The sequence below is a fragment of the Nelumbo lutea genome, chromosome 6 (genome assembly GCF_056320005.1).
Source record: "Nelumbo lutea isolate HS-2025 chromosome 6, American lotus-T2T, whole genome shotgun sequence".
NCBI lineage: Eukaryota > Viridiplantae > Streptophyta > Magnoliopsida > Proteales > Nelumbonaceae > Nelumbo > Nelumbo lutea.
The window spans coordinates 62,165,248-62,182,858 of NC_142689.1; the positions used below are offsets into that span (position 1 = coordinate 62,165,248).

Consider the following 17,611-nt stretch of genomic DNA (forward strand, 5'->3'; position numbering starts at 1 on the left):
CCATTCCACTCACATAAGATTGGTTAGTAAAGTGGGTTGAGGTGGCAGTTTTGATCATTGGCTATAAATAGCCTTGCCTAGGAAAAAAGAGTTTCCCTTTTGGAGAATCACATTGCAAGAAACTCTCACACACTAATACTTGAGGATTGCAAGCAACTACAAGCTCCTGCAAACTTCAACAACTTTAAGATTAAGAGGGAAGAAAGAAAGGAAAAACTTCTTAGTTCTTTACAACTCACTTAGATTCGAGCTTTCTAAAGAAGATCAAACCACCACAAAAGTGCCATTCTTAGAGAAGCATCATTCACAGCCGATCAAGCACGAAGCCCAGAGTGAAGAAATCTACATCAAATCTCCCAAAGCACCAAAATCAAGGAAATCTACATCAACACTTTAAGAAGTACGAGAAACATGCCAACGACCCTAGTTTTCACCAAATTCGACCGTCAATCAGAGGTTGCTCACGTCATCCAATGGCTACCAAGAGGGTTGCAACTTCCTTCTACAAATCCTTTGGCACTTTTAGTTTTTCTTACAACCGTCCTGTCACACGTGCCACGGCGAAATCAATTGATAGTTGAGACCAACTTAAGAGAGAATTCCTCACTCACTTCTACTGTACACGTTGAATGGTTGGACTTCCAAAACTCTCCACTACAAGGCAAAGAAAGGATGAGTTTGTCATCAACTACATCGAGCGGTGGAAAAACCTCGCCCTTCAGTGCAAGGAACAAACTAGTCAATCTTCTGCTATAGACACATGCGTCTAAGAGATGCATTGGGGACTACTCTATAGCCTCAAAGAGAACATGCCTACCACCTTTGAAGTGTTAGCTACTCGAGTTCATGACTTGGAGATCCAGAAAGCCAAGCATGGGAATCCCCAACTAAATAATCCTCATGAAAAGAAAGAAGGAAAGAAGGAAGTCAAGAAATACTTTAAGACCTCTTCCTCCTCCAAAGGAAAAGATGTCATGAATACTACCACTAGACTAGTTAAGATCTCCTACAAGAAGAAGAAGATGGAGATCAAAGTGAAATCTTTTGCAAACCAAGGACAAGAGAAGTCTAGCCCTACTCTGAAGGAACTAGAAGAGGAGTATCCATTCCTCAACTCTGACATTCTAAAAATGCTCAGCCAGCTTCTCCAATCAAAGTTGATTGAGCTTCCATTGCCCAAGCGGCCTGAAGAGCAAGGATGTGTGGTCGACCCCAAGCACCACCAGTACCATCGGATGATAAGTCATCATCCAACTTAAAAGTGTTTTGTCCTGAAGGACACAATACTTCATCTCGCAGAACAAGGAAAGATCGAGTTAGATCTTGGTGACAATTTCGCTGCTACTAACGTCACCATAGTGACTTTTGGGTCTTTTGACCTAGTACCATTGCAACCTTCTACATATCCTTCCTCTACTCAAGCTACAATGGACGCCCAGACCTTAAGGAACTCTACACCTACAAAAAGGAAGTCAACACCACAACACAAATTAGTGGATTCTCCTCAAATTATGAAGACTGGGGGCATGGTAGCTGGACCCCAACAATGGCTTTTCCTACAACATCCCTCACAAAGGGGGCAATTCTTGTCCATTTTATTGTTGATCAGGTGACCACGGTTTATGCTTATCTTGACATGCCAAGGTTCAGGAATCCCAATATCCCAACTCTCTATGAGCTGATGATTGATGACTTAGACTACTGGGAATAGTCGTTTGTTTCAGAAGATGAGATAGAATATGGGTGATCCACTTTCACCAACAAGAAACCCAAAGAGTAGGTATGACACCAACCCAAAGGAATCATTTCGAATGGGGGCAAGACTATCTTCGACTACTCTATTGACTCAAAAACATCTCCTTAAGACGAGAACAGATGAACTATAGTCTCTCAGTGTAAGAACAAAGCTCCTCATCCTGTCCTCCCTACGTTAACTAGACCAAAGCGGACTAGAAGACGACGAGTACACAACACCTCCAAGAAGAAGAAAGTGCCAAAGAAGAAAGCACCTCAGGTACCCCCAACTAGTGAGGAGGAAGTGCTTCAACAACCTCATCCAACTCCAGTAACCCTTTGGGAGTTCATGCCTAGAGAACTTTTCCTAGATGAGTGTGTAGTAGCATACATGGTGATAGTTGACAAAGAGGAAACATCACCATCAATAGAAGAAGCTTCACCCGATGAGAACAAAGACATGACAAGGCTTCTTCAAGAGCACCCCATGTGCAATGAAGCAGTAACAAAGCAACTGAAGGAAGTGCCATCCCATCTGAGCCTTACCCAATTACTAGAACTACTATAGAAGGTTTGTTTTGCAATGGCAAAGACCTTGATTCTCCCCAACAAGTACCAAAGAAAAGTACCAAAAGAGGATGACTGCACAAATTGCATGGCAAAAATTACCTTCACAGATGACGATTTACAACTTGGGTCATATCCACACTACAGACCCTTGTATGTTGCTGGATATGTTCGTAAACAGAAGATGTCACGCATCCTCATTGATTGTAGATCTACCGTCAACATTATACCAGTCTCCACTATGAAACAACTTGGAATTGACAAGGATATGGACATCCTACAAATAGGGGATTGACATAAAGAGCAAGTTGACAATCTAAGGCTTTAATCAAAAGCGACATGTGGACATAGTGTGTCTTGAGATAGAAATAGGGGACTTGACATTTTCAGCCCTTATACATGTCATCAATGCCAAAACATCCTACCAACTACTTTTGGGATGTCCTTGGTTGCATGAGACAAGGGTGGTTCCTTCAATATGGCACCTATGCTTCAAATGCTGCCGTAATGGAACACAGAGGTAAGTAGTCGATGAGCTAGAGCCTTTCAACAAAGCTGAAGCACATTTTGCTGATGCAAAGTTCTATGCTGACAAGGTCATCTTAGAAGCTCTTCCGATCTTTGTGCCAAAACCTTCCATAATGAAGGTTTTGAAGGAGAAAGAAGACACGACGCATGAAGAAGAAAATGCATCTTCAAGTGGTGACAAGAAGCCTCTACAAAAGCAACTTGTATCTACTACCTTGCCAACAACTCCACCATTGACTTTCTCTCTTTGTAACCAATCAACCCCCGTGCTTCGTTACACCCCAAAGTCGAGGAGAAGGGAAGGACAACTACCTTTTGAGGTCATGGATGCACTAAGCACTACACCAATATCAAGGAGTGACACTGAAGTTCTTGAGAAGGATCTTGTGCCTCCAATCTCCACATCAATTGAAGTTAGTGGTTTATGAACCTCCACTAAAGGGATTTGTTAGAGCTTCATTAACCAGCAAAGTAGGGCAACATCAAGGAGGATAGTTTGACCCCAACACTGAGAAGCTCCTCAAGAAGGTAGGGTACAAAGAAAGTGAAAATTGTCAGTTAGGGGACCTTAAGTCAATCCTTACAAGTGGACAAGCCTATGGCTTAACAAAGACGTAAAGAGCTTTACAAAGTGGAGGCTCCCACATCCCTTAGAAAAATGTTTGCTTACGATACCAGCTCAAATTTAACGAAGGGAAGCGTCGTCCAACCACATGACTATAGAAGTGGTGGACAAGAAGGAAAACAAGCATATACAATGGAGTTTAATCTTCAATCGGCTAGGAGAACCGAGAGAAAGACAATCAATGCTCGACAAGGCTCGGAGGACAAGATGTTGCTCCAACGTCATCTAGTCAACCACAAGGGACCTCAGTACTCTTCCGCATAGGGCTCAAGGGTGCCAATATGAAGAAAAATGGTCGACAACAAAGTCAAAGCCTACAATTTGCCATTGCTACAAAGGAGAAGTCAGAGCCTCGAAGTGTTGTTCATTGGATGAAGAGGGTGCCCAATTTGGAAGTTTTCTCTAATGAGGCCTTAACAGTTAGACAACAGACTATTGTCATCACGTCTCCATCATCTTCTCAACCAAATTCCAATCCTCAACCAAGACAAAGCATGAAAGAACAAAGTGAAGGGAAAATTGAGGATGGAGACATTGTCTCAGTTAATCACATCACCATCGAGGAGGATGATGAAGATTTGTCAAACACTTCTTCAGATGAAGAACTTGAGCTTGCCCCACCTACCTTTGAAGAAGGAGGCCAAGCAATAGTGGATGACCTGAAGGAGTTGAACCTTGGCACTGAAGAGGAATCTAGACCTATTTACATTAGTGCACTCCTTAGTCTTGAAGAAGAAGCTAAATACTTCAAACTACTTCATGAGCACAAGGATGTTTTTGCTTAGGCATACAAGGAAATGCCTAGGTTAAACCCAAAGGTTGTTGTCCACCACCTCTCTATTAGGCACGGGGTACGACCAATCAAGCAAGCACAACGTCAATTCTAGCCCGAGTTGATTCCGCAAATTGAAGCAAAAATCAACAAGCTCATTGAAGCTGATTTCATTTAGGAAGTAAAGTATCCAACTTGGATTGCAAACATTGCCCCTGTGAGGAAGAAGAATGGTCACATTAAGGTCTATGTTGACTTTTGAGACCTAAATCAAGCTTGCCCAAAAGATGACTTTCCTTTGCTTATCACTAAATTCATGGTAGATGGAACTACAGGCCATGAGGCATTATCCTTCATGGACGGTTCATCTGGATACAATCAAATTCGCATGGCGCCTAAGGATGAAGAATTCATGGCCTTCCGAACACCAAAGGGGATCTAATGTTACAAAGTGATGCCTTTTGGCTTTAAGAATGCCGGTGCCACGTACCAACGTGCGATGCAACGAATCTTCGATGACATTCTTCACAAGAAGGTCGAGTGCTACGTCGATGACTTAGTTGTCAAGTCTAAGAAGAGAGAAGACCATCTTGATGACTTGCATAATATCTTCAATAGGCTAAGGAGATATCAACTAAAGATGAACCCTCTCAGATGTGCATTTGGAGTCACCTCAGGCAAGTTCTTCAGCTTCATTGTTAGCCATCGAGGGATTGAAATTGATCAATCAAATATTGACGCCATCCAAAACATGCCAGAACCGCGAAACCTACAGGAGTTAAAGAATCTCCAAGGACGACTAGCTTACATTCGACGGTTCATCTCCAACCTAGCAAGACATTATCAACCATTCAACAAGCTAATGAAAAAGAATGTCCCATTTGAGTGGGATGCAGCCTGCAAAAATTCCTTAGAGAGCATAAAGCAATACCTTTTCAAACCCCCAGTACTTGTCGCACCAATTCCTAAGAAGCCGCTCATCCTATACATTGTTGCGCAAGAGTAGTCATTGGGAGCCTTGTTAGCACAAGTCAATGAGGAAGGGAAAGAGAATGCACTCTACTACCTCAATCGGACACTAATGGGAGTCGAATTGAACTATTCACCCATAGAGAAGACTTGTCTTACTCTCGTCTTTGCCACGATGAAGTTATGACATTACATGTTGGCACATACTGTCCACCTCATCTCAAGGGCAGACCCCCTCAAGTACATAATCACACGACTTGTACTTTCAAGGAGACTGGCTAAATGGGCTCTCCGCTTGTTAGAATTTGATATCATCTACGTCCCACAGAAGGCCGTGAAAGGACAAACACTAGCAAACTTTCTTGTAGATCACCCTATTCCAGTAGATTGGGAACACTCCAAAGACCTTCTTGATGAAGATGTTTTCTACATAGACATCTTACCAGCATTGATGATGTTTTCCGATGGAGCAACACGCAAAGATGGCATGGGTGCTAGTTTTGTATTTGTCTCGCCACAAAGAGAAATCCTCACATACTCATTTGTCTTAACTGAGCTTTTGCTCTAACAACATGGCAGAGTATCAAGTTTTAATCATTGGCTTAGAAATGACCATTGACTTGGAAATCCATTTCCTCACAGTATATGGGGATTCGAAGTTGGTAATCAACCAATTGAAGACAAAGTATGAGGTGCGCAAGGATGACCTAGTTCCCTATCACCATTATGCAATCCAATTACTAATGGAGTTCAAGCATGCTACCATTGAACATGTACCCAGAAGCGAAAACAAGCAAGTAGATGCCCTTGCTAATCTAGTGACAGTCTTAACACTCATGGGTGATGAAGCAACAACAATACCCGTTTGTGCAAAATGGGTTCTTCCCCCTAAGCCATCTCAGGAAGAGACAAAACATGAAAGTAATGTGGTTTTTGTATTTACTATGGAGGTTGAGGACTGGAGGCGACCCTTCATTGACTACTTGCAGCATGGAAAGTTGCCTGAAGATCCCAAGTGTAGAGCTGAGATACAACGTTGAGCACTCTGTTTCCTATACTACAATGACAACCTTTGCAGATGCTCTTTCAATGATGTCTACATGAAGTGTGTCCATAGAGACGAAATCCAAAGCACACTGTGGAGTTTGTGGTGCTTATCAATTAGGACCTAAGCTCCATGATCGCCTTAAGTGGATGGCTTCTATTGGCCAACAATGGTACAAGACTCAATTGAATATGCCAAAAGATGTCAGACATGTCAATTCCATGGGGATTTTATTCGCCAACCACCAGAATCTCTACCTCCTACATTTGCATCGTGGCCATTTGATGCATGGGGACTTGATATGGTTGGTCCTTTGCCTAAGTCTTCTCGCCAACACCTCTTCATCCTAGCAGCGACGGATTACTTTTCCAAATAGGCTGAAGTGATTCCTCTTCGAGAAGTAAAGAAAAAAGATGTTGACAACTTCCTCTGGACTCACATTATCTACCGCTACGGTGTTCCACGTTACATAATCACAGATAATGGGAAACCATTCTCAGTAGCATTGGTGACACAATTTTATGACAAGTTTTGCATTAAGCAGAGATTTTCAACCATATACAATACATCGACTAATGGACTTGCATAGGCTTTTAACAAAACTCTTTGTAAATTACTTGAGAAGATTGTGTCCAAGTCCAAGAGAGATTGGCATGAATGCTTGTATGATGCCTTATGAGCATATTGGACATCTTACCGCACTACTACAAATGCAACTCCTTTTGCTTTAGTATGTGGTGTAGAAGTTGTATTCCCCCTAGAAAGACAAATGAGCTCCCTAAGGATGGCTGGGCCTCACATGGTGGAAGAAATATACACTAATGATGCTTATCTCCTTGTCACGCTAAAGGGTCTACGTCTTGAGCCCATCAATGGAAAGTACCTTAAAAGGTACTATCCCTAGTTTTTTCATTGTAATACTCTTGGCCCGCATGTGCCTAAACTGTGAATGAAAAAAAAAGTCTTTTGCATTGTAACGCTCCTGGTCCGCATGAGCTTAAATTGTGAACGACAAAAAAAAGTCTTTTTGCATTGTAATGCTCTTGGCCCACATGAGCATAAACTATGAATGGCAAAAAAAAAAAAATGAAAAAAAAGAAAGTCTTTTTGCATTGTAATGCTCTTGACCCATCTGAGCCTAAACTGTGAACGACGAAACAAAAGTCAAATATGAGAATTTCTCTCTTATAAGAGAAAGAAAGAAACATCCAGTTCATTTCCAACATCATGTAACTACAATGTAAATGTTGTTTCATTTACAAGAGAAAGACTACTTCTTGGAGTTTTACATAATTAAATATACTTCTACAAAGTGCAATGGATGCTTCTACAAGTTGTATTGTCATGTAACATTGACTTGCACCTCTTGCTTATTGGTTGCCTTTAATTGTTTCAACTCGCCATGCTAAGCTTTTCTACTACAAGTGCTTCACTATTTTTCTACTACTTCTTGCTAGAGTATTGTCTTTGAAGGTTAAGGAAAAATGTTGCTCCACCTGCTTTTATTGTTCTTCTATTCCATATCGTTCCTCCTTAAAGGTACAAGACATTACATCAATGTGGCTTTTCTTGTTGTCAGCAAAAGTCATGTCAACTGTGATTTGAATCCTTTTGTTGCTGGAAAAAGACTTGTTCAATTCATAAGTATCACTTCAATTGCCTCTTTCTGTTTCTTAGTTGGAGCATGTTTAACTCTCTCTCTATAAATAAGGTACTCTTTTCCACATGATGACGAGGAATCAACCTCTTGGACAAACAACACCATGTCAAGATGTTAGACCTCATCAAGAACCTTGTCACCATGGACAGTTTGGTCATAGACATCCATTCATGTGGGTAAAGATCTTCACAACAAGCTTCCTTAGAAGGGATATGAAAAGTCATCTCATTTCCATGTTAAAGGAATGCACTCATCCCATATGATCTCATAGAAGTCAAACAAACTCTCTAGAAGTAATATAGGACTCAAGCACTGTTTGATCTACGATAGCTCCTCTTGGTTGGGGAGATTAAAAGGGCTCTTCCTATTCAGCTCTATGTTGACAACAAGAACTTATCAAAAGTTCATCAGTTACAAGCATAAGTGTGTTAGGAGTTCTGCAAGGAAAGTAGAGAGATCACCCATTCAAAGTTGGGTATTAAGTTTTGCAACCTTCTTTTTTGAGGCAAGTTCTTTGTTGGAGGATGCATCAAAGATGACGATGAAGCTTCCTGACCAAATGATCTAGAAGAAGACATCACCTATATAAGCAAAAGAGAAGTATTAATACATTAAAAAATAAAAGTACATTACCTTGAAGAAGAGAAAGCTTTGTGCATCAAGTCCTCTAGGAAAGAAGCTCTTTACAAGCTAATCCCTAGATCAAAGAGACATTAGACTTGAAGGTCTATGAAGCTCTGGACCAAGGGAGCCCAAACCATTGAAGCTCTATAAGGGCATGCTGTTGATGAAACTCTACATGTTGGGATCTCTAGTGAAGAAAGAAGCTCTGTGCATCATGTTCTCTAGTGAAAAGGCTCTCCACAAGCTAATCCCTAAACCCAAGAGACCTCGGACATGAAAATTTACAAAGTTACGGGCCTAGGGACCCCAAACCATTGAAGATCTATGAGGGCTTACTATTGATGAAGCTCTACATGCTGTGACTCTTTGGTGAAGAAACTCTGTGTAGGATAATCCCTAAATCCAAGAGATCTTAAACCCGAAAGTCTACGAAGCTTTGGACCTAGGGACCCCGGACCATTAAAGGCCTATGAGGGCCTGCTGCTAATAAAGCTCTGCATGATGTGACTCTTTGGTGAAAAAGCTCTGTGCAAGCTAATCCCTAAATCCAAGAAACCTTGGATCTAAAAGTCTATGAAGCTCTGGACCTAGGGACCACGAACCATTAAAGGTCTGCAGGGGCCTGCTGCTGATGAAGCTCTGCATGATGCGACTCTCTAGTGAAGAAATTTTGTGCAAGCTAATCCCTAAATCCAAGAGACCTTGGACCTGAAAGTCTACGAAGCTTTGGACCTAAGGACCTTGAACCATTGAAGGTTTGCGAGGGCCTACCACTGATGAAGCTCTGCATGCCGTGACTCTCTGTTGTAGGAGCTCTATGCAAGCTAATCCCTAAATCTAAGAGACTTTGGACCCTGAAGCCTACGAAGCTCTAGACCTAGGGACCCCAAACCATTGAAGGTCTACGAGGGCTCGCTGCTGATGAAGCTCTGCATGTTGTGTCTCTCTGGTGAAAAAGATCTATACAAAATAATCCCTACATCCAAGAGACTTCGAACCTGAAAGCCTACGAAACTCTGAACCTAGGGACCCCAAACCATTAAAGGTCTGCGAGGGCCTGCTGCTGATGAAGCCATACAAATGTGCCAAGTGGTGAAGAGATCTTTGCAGTGGATGAATTTCAAACAATAGATGATTGTAGCGCTGCAACTAGCAAAAAAAAGAAAAGCAAAAGAGAAGAAAATACATTAAATCAAAGAGATCTTTGTAGTGGATTGGATCCCTCCAAAAACCCATATACGTTTTAGGCACGGGCTTAAGAAAATCAGCTCTCTCTTGCACTCATGCTGCATGTTGACCTTGATTACATTGTCAAATACAACACCAATTCAGATGTTAAAGTAACTATAAACCCTATCCCTTTCAGGAGAGGCTAAGAAGAGCACGGAGAGCAAAGGCCCTTGTTCCACGGATTGCTAAACAGAGGCGATTCAGGCCATGCTGTTTCTAACCAATGGGGTATCATGCAAAGGCGGGTTCAAGATTTTGCCAAATCTGTAGGTGTTCATCCTACTGTTTCGTTAGCTTACATGTCAATGAGGGCTGCATAACCTCTCCTCAAACTTCACCTACAATTGTGAGTTGGTGACTAAGTCGGTCAGATGATGAAGCAATGAGGGAATTGGGGATAATAGATTCATCATTAAGTGGTTTTTATCAGTAAAATGCATACATGGAATGAAAAAGAATGAGGATGGGCTATTATCTACGTGTGAGACTGATGTTTATGTCAATTACAGCACATAGATTCAAAGGGGGACTTGGATGGCGTTGCTCATTTACATTGGGCGAGGGTCCCAACACTTGAAAAAAAAAAAAAAATTACATACATACATGAAATGACCGGAGGAGAAGAAATCCACACCCCGTTCAAGGGTCCTTTCTGTTGGTGTGTGTTTATTATACGAAGATCAACTATATGATGGGCTACAGTCCACAAAGTGTATGAGCAGTAAATTAAGGGTGCAGAAGTCGTTCTTGAAAAAGTCGAAGCGGCCTATTTGGATTAGTTATATTACCTGGTGTATTGATGGTGGCTTGTAGAAGACTCGATAATGATCATTTAGGGAATGATGGGCGTCTGCATCCAAGACAATGCGTTAGCAATGGAAAGGAATCAAAGGGTCATCTCATGGCAGATTTATAGAAACTAAATTAAAAGGGGTTGTATATGTTAGACTCCTTCGAGAATAAGTCTATTCACCTGCAACGAACAAGAGTTCTAATTTGTTAAGAATTCAACCTTCTTACTTACTTCGATGACTTCTTCCAGCTCCAAATCCAAATGCCTGGACAATCCCAATAGAATATATACAATGTTGCTAACGGTCTTGCAATCTCCTTGACCAGAAAGTAATTACCATCAGCTCCCACTGTAAGATCTGAAATTTAATTCAAAGTGTCCCACCTCTCTGCAGTGAATATAAGGCAACAATGTTCAATGTTTAGTCTTGCATACAAGGGAGATAGATGCCAAAAAAGATATATACATGGTTTCTGCAAATTTAATTTCAAATATTAGTTCAATTTTATATTCCTACTATTTATGCAACTGTACGTGTTTGGTGAAAGCATTCCTCAAAAGACAAAGCAATGTCTACACCAAGTAATTATCAAATACACGTAAGTGTTTAACCAAAATTATCTTGTATACTGTCAATAAAATTTACACATAAAATATAATAAAAATTACAAAAGAAAAGCCAAGAAATGTTTATATATTATTAACTATATAATTTGTTCGTTACATGACTTACATCTAGAATTGGTCCTGACCCAATTATTGGTAGGGACGAAAATCAAGTAAGCCAAACCGATATAACCGGTTTGGTCAGCTTGGATCTATCGGAATAGACCCGACCCACTGACAACCCTACAGCGACACGGCGTCGAAAATGACTAGACAGCCTCTTTTATATTACTACCGCTGTCACACCCACTTGATCTCTGCTTTGCTTCTTTCACTAAAGCTTTCACCACTTCATCAAACCGGCGTCGGAAGGTTGGCAGACTTGAGAGTTTCAAACAAAAGCCTTGCAGCCTCATTTAGAGGGAAAATAAAGTATAAAGTTAAAGTCGACTATATATATCAAAAACCAAGAAAGATAAACTCTGGTACCTTCTACTTATCTCCTCCAACTCAGCTTCTCTAATCTTTTCCTCTGGATCTGGAGGAAATCCACCATTCTCCCAAGCTGCTAATCTTTGCATATCACCACAGTAGAGAGTCAATTTCTGCAGATACAACTCTTCAGTCTCCTGTAAATTTAGTTTCTTAATCTGCTCTTTCGTAAGAGACATTGGCTCAAAGAACCAGTCAAAAACCCTGCCCTCAGGCCTATTTATATTTGTAAGTTCAACATTATTACCTGAAATAACATGAAACAAAAAAGCTATAAAGTTATAATCAATTACAAGTAATCAATACCCACCAATACAAAGAGAAAATTAAATATGATATCACTGGGGGAGGGGTGGGTTTCCCTGCTCACATTTATCCACCAAACCTGATTGACTGAATCCTTATTTCACCAGAAAATAAGGACTGAACACCCTCATAGATCAGCCATGGACCAACAGCTATAATTTGAATTTGAGAAAACTCATACTGAGCAAATAATTTTTCTTTGGGCCCCATAAAAGCAATTAAAGTCCCCCTTTCACTAGGGAAAAAAAAGATTCCAGAACCTCATTGACCAGAAATGGACCCAAAGCTATATCATTTGAGAAAACACAAAAACACAAACAATTTGGAAAATTATTTTGCTATGGAAGTCTGGCATGTTTAAAAGTAAAAAGACCATGGACCCATTATCCTGTAGATCTGATATCTCTTTACTTTTTGAATTTTCTGATTAGAAAAAAAAAAAAGTACAAGGTGGCTATAGGATTGTTCAGTAAATATAATCATGCACCCAACTGGTGAAAAGGTGTCATCTGCACATGGTGAAGCAAAATTTCTGGTTTCACTGCTTTAGAAAAAAAAAATTATTTAAAACCAGTGAGAAAGCTGTTCTTCGTACGCATGAGAAAGCCATCGGAACCATTCTTGATTGAGCGGAGAAAGCACAGCAGAAATGAATATGCAGGAATGCCGATGTTAATTATCTTGTTTTTGGACAGTTGCCATTCCTCCAAATCCTGTAACCCAATGGCTCCATCTCTGATTAGCTCTTTCCCAACATTCTCACACGCCTCAAAGAAGTTATTCCATCTGTTACAAACATTGAAAGCCCAAGAATTAAATTGCATGGTCAGACTGTACTACTTGTCGAATGAAATAATGCTCTTGTTTGACAAGGGATTTGTGAAAGCTTAGGCACAAGCGCACACAGACACAGTTGTCAGAATAAGTGTCTTCACTTTCATTGAAGCTGTCCTTAATGGAGATTTTTTGTCACGAAGAGCCTCGGTCTTTTCTGGCAATCGCCTTAGAGGAAGTAATGGTAGAGTTGGAGAAACTCCCTTGCGATATCTAGGTCTGGCTGCCCAAATGTGCAGACGCTATGATAGAGTACATTGATTGAAGGGATATACCCACAGTCTTAACTTCAACAATTAAAGTGTAATTTCACAGGTCAAAGTGGCTGTTGGAGATTGTTTGGTTAGAACCCATGAGTCAGAATAATCCATGGGTCTCAAAGGAACCATTCGACCTAAAAGCTTAAGCTGTTAGGCGAAGTCCCTAATAGGGAATAGTTTTTTTTTTATTCTCTAACAATGGGGAACTTCTCACTCACATTTGGTACGTACCTTGGAAAGCAGGATCCTTTCGGAGGTAAAGAAAATCATTGGTGTACTCATCAAACAAAGATACTACGGCAATGGTATAGAGTATTCCTTTCTTTATAGAATTTTCCTAACAATAAAATAAACAAACACATGGTCGGCTAATCAATAAGCAAAAAATAACCATATAAATTTAATTCATTTTCAAACAAGAAAAAAAAAACATGTACAACACCGGCCGGCCAAATCATATCATCTGCTAAAGAAGAAGCTTAGCGTCAGAAGATTAAAATTGTACCTGATATGCAACAACAGCAGCATAAAAGCCAAGAAAGAAGCTTGAACTAATTCCAGCCAAGAAGGTGAGACCAACAGCAACAGGCCACAAAATAATCGAAAGCCCGTCAAAGGGGACCCAAGAAGTTTTCAGGAAGGGATCTGCTCTTCCAAAGAGATCTCGGACTAATCGCCTCCATCCTTTGAATAGCATGACGGGAGCTTTATATAACACAATAAAACTTATGACCGGAAAATCTATCAACACCCCCAAAATTCCGGCCAACGTGCATCCTGGTATCTGAGAAACCCTACGTACACGTAGGGTACAAGTAATTAATCCCATGCAAGAGCCTCCAAACCAAACATTTCTTAATTACCAGAAATTATATGTGGAAGCAAATACATATACATAGAAAATAAAATGTGTTAATTAACAAAGAATGAAATGAATATATACACTTCAACGTCATGTAAAAGCATTGTTTGAAGTTTTGGGCTTAAAAAGTTGAAGGAAAGTTCTATCTTACATTTCCATCAATGAAGTTTCAAGAGAGGCAAATATTGATGCTTAAAGAACACTATTTTGGTATTCAGTCTCTTCATATGTAGGTTAATGGTCATGATTGTAGTCCGGATCTGCTGACCATGACACATTGGTATTGCTGGCCACACGCATCTAGCCATACATCAGGAATATCGGTGTTTTAAGGTACATGTGTAGCAGGATGCATGTAACCAGAAATGTGTCATGATCAGCAGATCCAAACTCATTTATGATTAATTTTTGTTATTATGTATTTTGAGAGACCAAATTAGTACCCCACAACACACCCCTGCCGTGTATTGGAAACATCTCCCGATGGTGATTGTGGGTGGCTGATTTGAACTAATTTTTTGAACTGTATAGTGGGTTGGGATGATGAGAGGGTGAAGTTTGGGGGGGTATTTAAGGATATTAATTGGGGGAAAATAGTTTTTTACACCCCACCCATTCCCAATAATGTTTCCAACAGCCAAAGATTTTGAAAAAGGAGAAAATTGGAATTAATTTATTGCTCACCCTTAAGATTAATCTCATTAGAACTCCCAAGTTAAACATACTTGAATACTTAGAATGGGTGACCTTAAAAATTCCTCATGTTACACCCTAACTTCTAATCAAGCTACAGACCAAGTAGCAAATCTCAGTCATCAAAGAGATGTGACTTTAACCATAGGTTTCCATGGGCCCTACCCTATATTTGTGCTATATGGGCAATGGGGTAGGCCAAAACAAATGTCTCTATACAGCAAAGAACAAGTTTTCACAGATTGATCCATTCTTCTATATGCAGCAAAGGAACCAATGAGATTTTCCAGATCATTGAAATTGCAAAAGAAACTGGATGAGAGAAAAAAAAAAAAATTAAACACTAAGAAGATACACAATGAACACAACAGATTGTTGCAAGATATTAGAAATTAAATCATGTTTGATAAACATTACTTGATTTCTATAGGCTCCGTAGTTTTCTGCTCCAGCAATCCATCCATGACCGAGAAGTAGGAATAAAAGAAAAAATCCCAAAAGTCACGGACAATGGTGCATCCAACCAAAATAGAGCTCCAAGTACCATCCTGCAGATGGAGGTGGTTGCAGAGAAATAAATCCTTCACTCGGCTCTTCAATATATATAAATAAATAAACTGACTCAAAGTAATATAAAGTCAGAAGTATATACCGTGAAGCATCTGATGAATTTGTTTGGAACACCCTCAACTATCACTTCAAATGTTGCCATTAAAGGCCCAAAGAAGCCATACCCTAAACCCGTAAAGATGCTCCCAATTACTCCCACCAATGGCCATACTAGTAGTAATGGAATGGGCAGGGTTAGAAACAAGAACCCTTTCATGAATCCACCGAAATTTTTACTTCTGTCACAGTTTTATAATAAAGAGAAGAAAGAAATCATTCATCATTGAAGATTATTTATCTTCATGCCACCATTGAAAAGGATTTCTTGGAAAGAAGGAAAATTATTACTTCGCAACACAGTAGCAGGTTCAGACCACATGAAATGGCCATAACCCGACGATAACCGCTAAATTCCCCAAACTTATCACAATAAAGACAATTGGTCCAATTAGAATCGCTGCAATCGATGGCTTCATTACGTCAGAAGGAGAAAATACAGTAAGAAGAAGAAGAAGAAGAAGAAGAAGAAGAAGAAGAAGAAGAAGAACCTTTAATGATTCCGAGAACTAAAAGAAGCATAAAAACAGAGAACAGGAAAGAAGACGAGCGCATGCAGTTCCATTTTCAGAAATTTCTCTTTCTGTGCATATCAATTTTGAATTAACTGCATGCACATCATTCAAAATGAGTGGGTTTTATTTCACTCAGAAGTGCAGAATAGTACTAGTTCAGATCAACAAGAAACCTAAAGAAATTAAGATTAGACAAAATAGTAGTTTGAATACCTGAACTGAAGGTGAAACATCAGTCGTTCGTTTGCCCGAGCTCCGGAACGCAGAAAGAGTTGCTCACAATCTTATAACAAGTAACAGTGAAGCGTGAAAATTACGGATGGAATACGTAAATCTAGTATTATATTCTTCGTTTCATGTGTTGTTTAATATATTTCTTTCTGCTTTTAGTCAGGCCGGTCCACCGTCTCCACGCACGACGACGCTCATCACTTTTAGCTAGATCACCACTTCTTAATTCATGCCTTTAATTTCTCCTTATCTATTAATCTAGTCCGAACTCTGAAGAAGAAGCCATACATGGTAAAACTATAGCTATGTTACTACTGTAAATGAGGTTCGCTTCCAATTTTTTGATACGGTGGAAGGAGAGAGTAGAACGCCATGAAAATAGTCTCTGCCAGCTTTTTACGGTTTCGATCGAGCGTGGAAGAAATATCACTGACACGCTTGAAGGTGGGTTTCGTAACTTTCTCTAGGGGTTATTTCTGGTCTGAACGGGATTCAAGACTTCTTCAAGGTTCTAACAGTCACTGCTTTGGTTACATCTAGACCTGCTTTTGGGGCCACTGTTGGGATGGATGCTTGGAACACTGAAGAAGGCTTCCCACTCTTTAATTTTGGGATAAGATGCCTCTGGACTTTATTTATAATAATAATGAGCAATCTTTATTTGTTTGTTAATTGTTGTGGAATTGGGATCTCCTCTCTGTGTTTGAACAAATTAAGTGCCGTTTGGAAGGGCTATTCTAGAACAGGTTTTGAGCTACTCTGAATAGCTTCTTCAGAACACCGGTGCTCAAGCACCTCAGCTCAATTAACACGATGCACCCTAAACAGAGAAGCCCTATCAAACAATCCGAATCTGCTCCTCATAGAACGTGATGCACACTCTGTGAGGAGCAAATCTAAATTTCTCCCAAACAGATTCTAAATTCACAAGTGTCAAAGATAGACGCTTGATCGAGAATGATGACTTAACCTAGACGCTTTGCACCAAAAAACTACTTTACCGTACAATACAAAAGCAAGGAATCACAACACCACTAAGAGCGGGTAATAAAGATAAAACTAAGAATAATTGTACTGATTACAAAGAAGTAATCAAAGATTCAAAGTTTATATTTTATGATTAGGAGGGATTCTGATGGGGTCCATACGGATAGAAACCATGTTGCTCATGTAATTATGCATGTTTGATTGCATGTCCTGTGATTGTAAATTCGAGAAAAGCAATTAATGAAGGTGTTTGACATATAAGCGCCATTAAACACCACATTAGCAAAGTGCCAATAAATGCTCGTATGGATACAATTAGTGAGGCCTTTGCTGATGGGGCACCTATGTGGCAACGTTTACTCAATAAACATAAATTGAACCAAACACATACATACGCGTGGGCGTTTATTGCATATGAAACTAATTTTTAGTTTCACCATTTATTATTAAATAAACACTAAGAAACTTAAATGCTTTGACTTTTGTCCATGGGGCATTTGGGAAAAGCAAAAAATGCTTAAAGTAATGTAGTTATGCATGCTAACTCACGAGCACTCATAATTTCATCTAATTTAATAGTCTCATCTCTGATAAATAAGAATAGTTTAATCT

The 17,611-nt window shown here is 39.9% G+C and overlaps 1 pseudogene across 1 annotated transcript; it reads right to left on the reverse strand.

Moving 5' to 3' along the window:
* Positions 1-11,289: 11,289 nt before the first annotated feature.
* LOC148849194 (putative membrane protein At3g27390) lies at positions 11,290-16,127 on the reverse strand (annotated as a pseudogene). The gene is made up of 10 exons (XR_016100447.1): positions 15,995-16,127; positions 15,758-15,873; positions 15,558-15,666; positions 15,253-15,448; positions 15,018-15,148; positions 13,551-13,839; positions 13,277-13,382; positions 12,861-13,004; positions 12,547-12,737; positions 11,290-11,892 (listed from the first exon to the last, which is right to left on the reverse strand). The product of XR_016100447.1 is annotated as a putative membrane protein At3g27390 (transcript).
* Between the last annotated feature and the right edge of the window lie 1,484 nt (positions 16,128-17,611).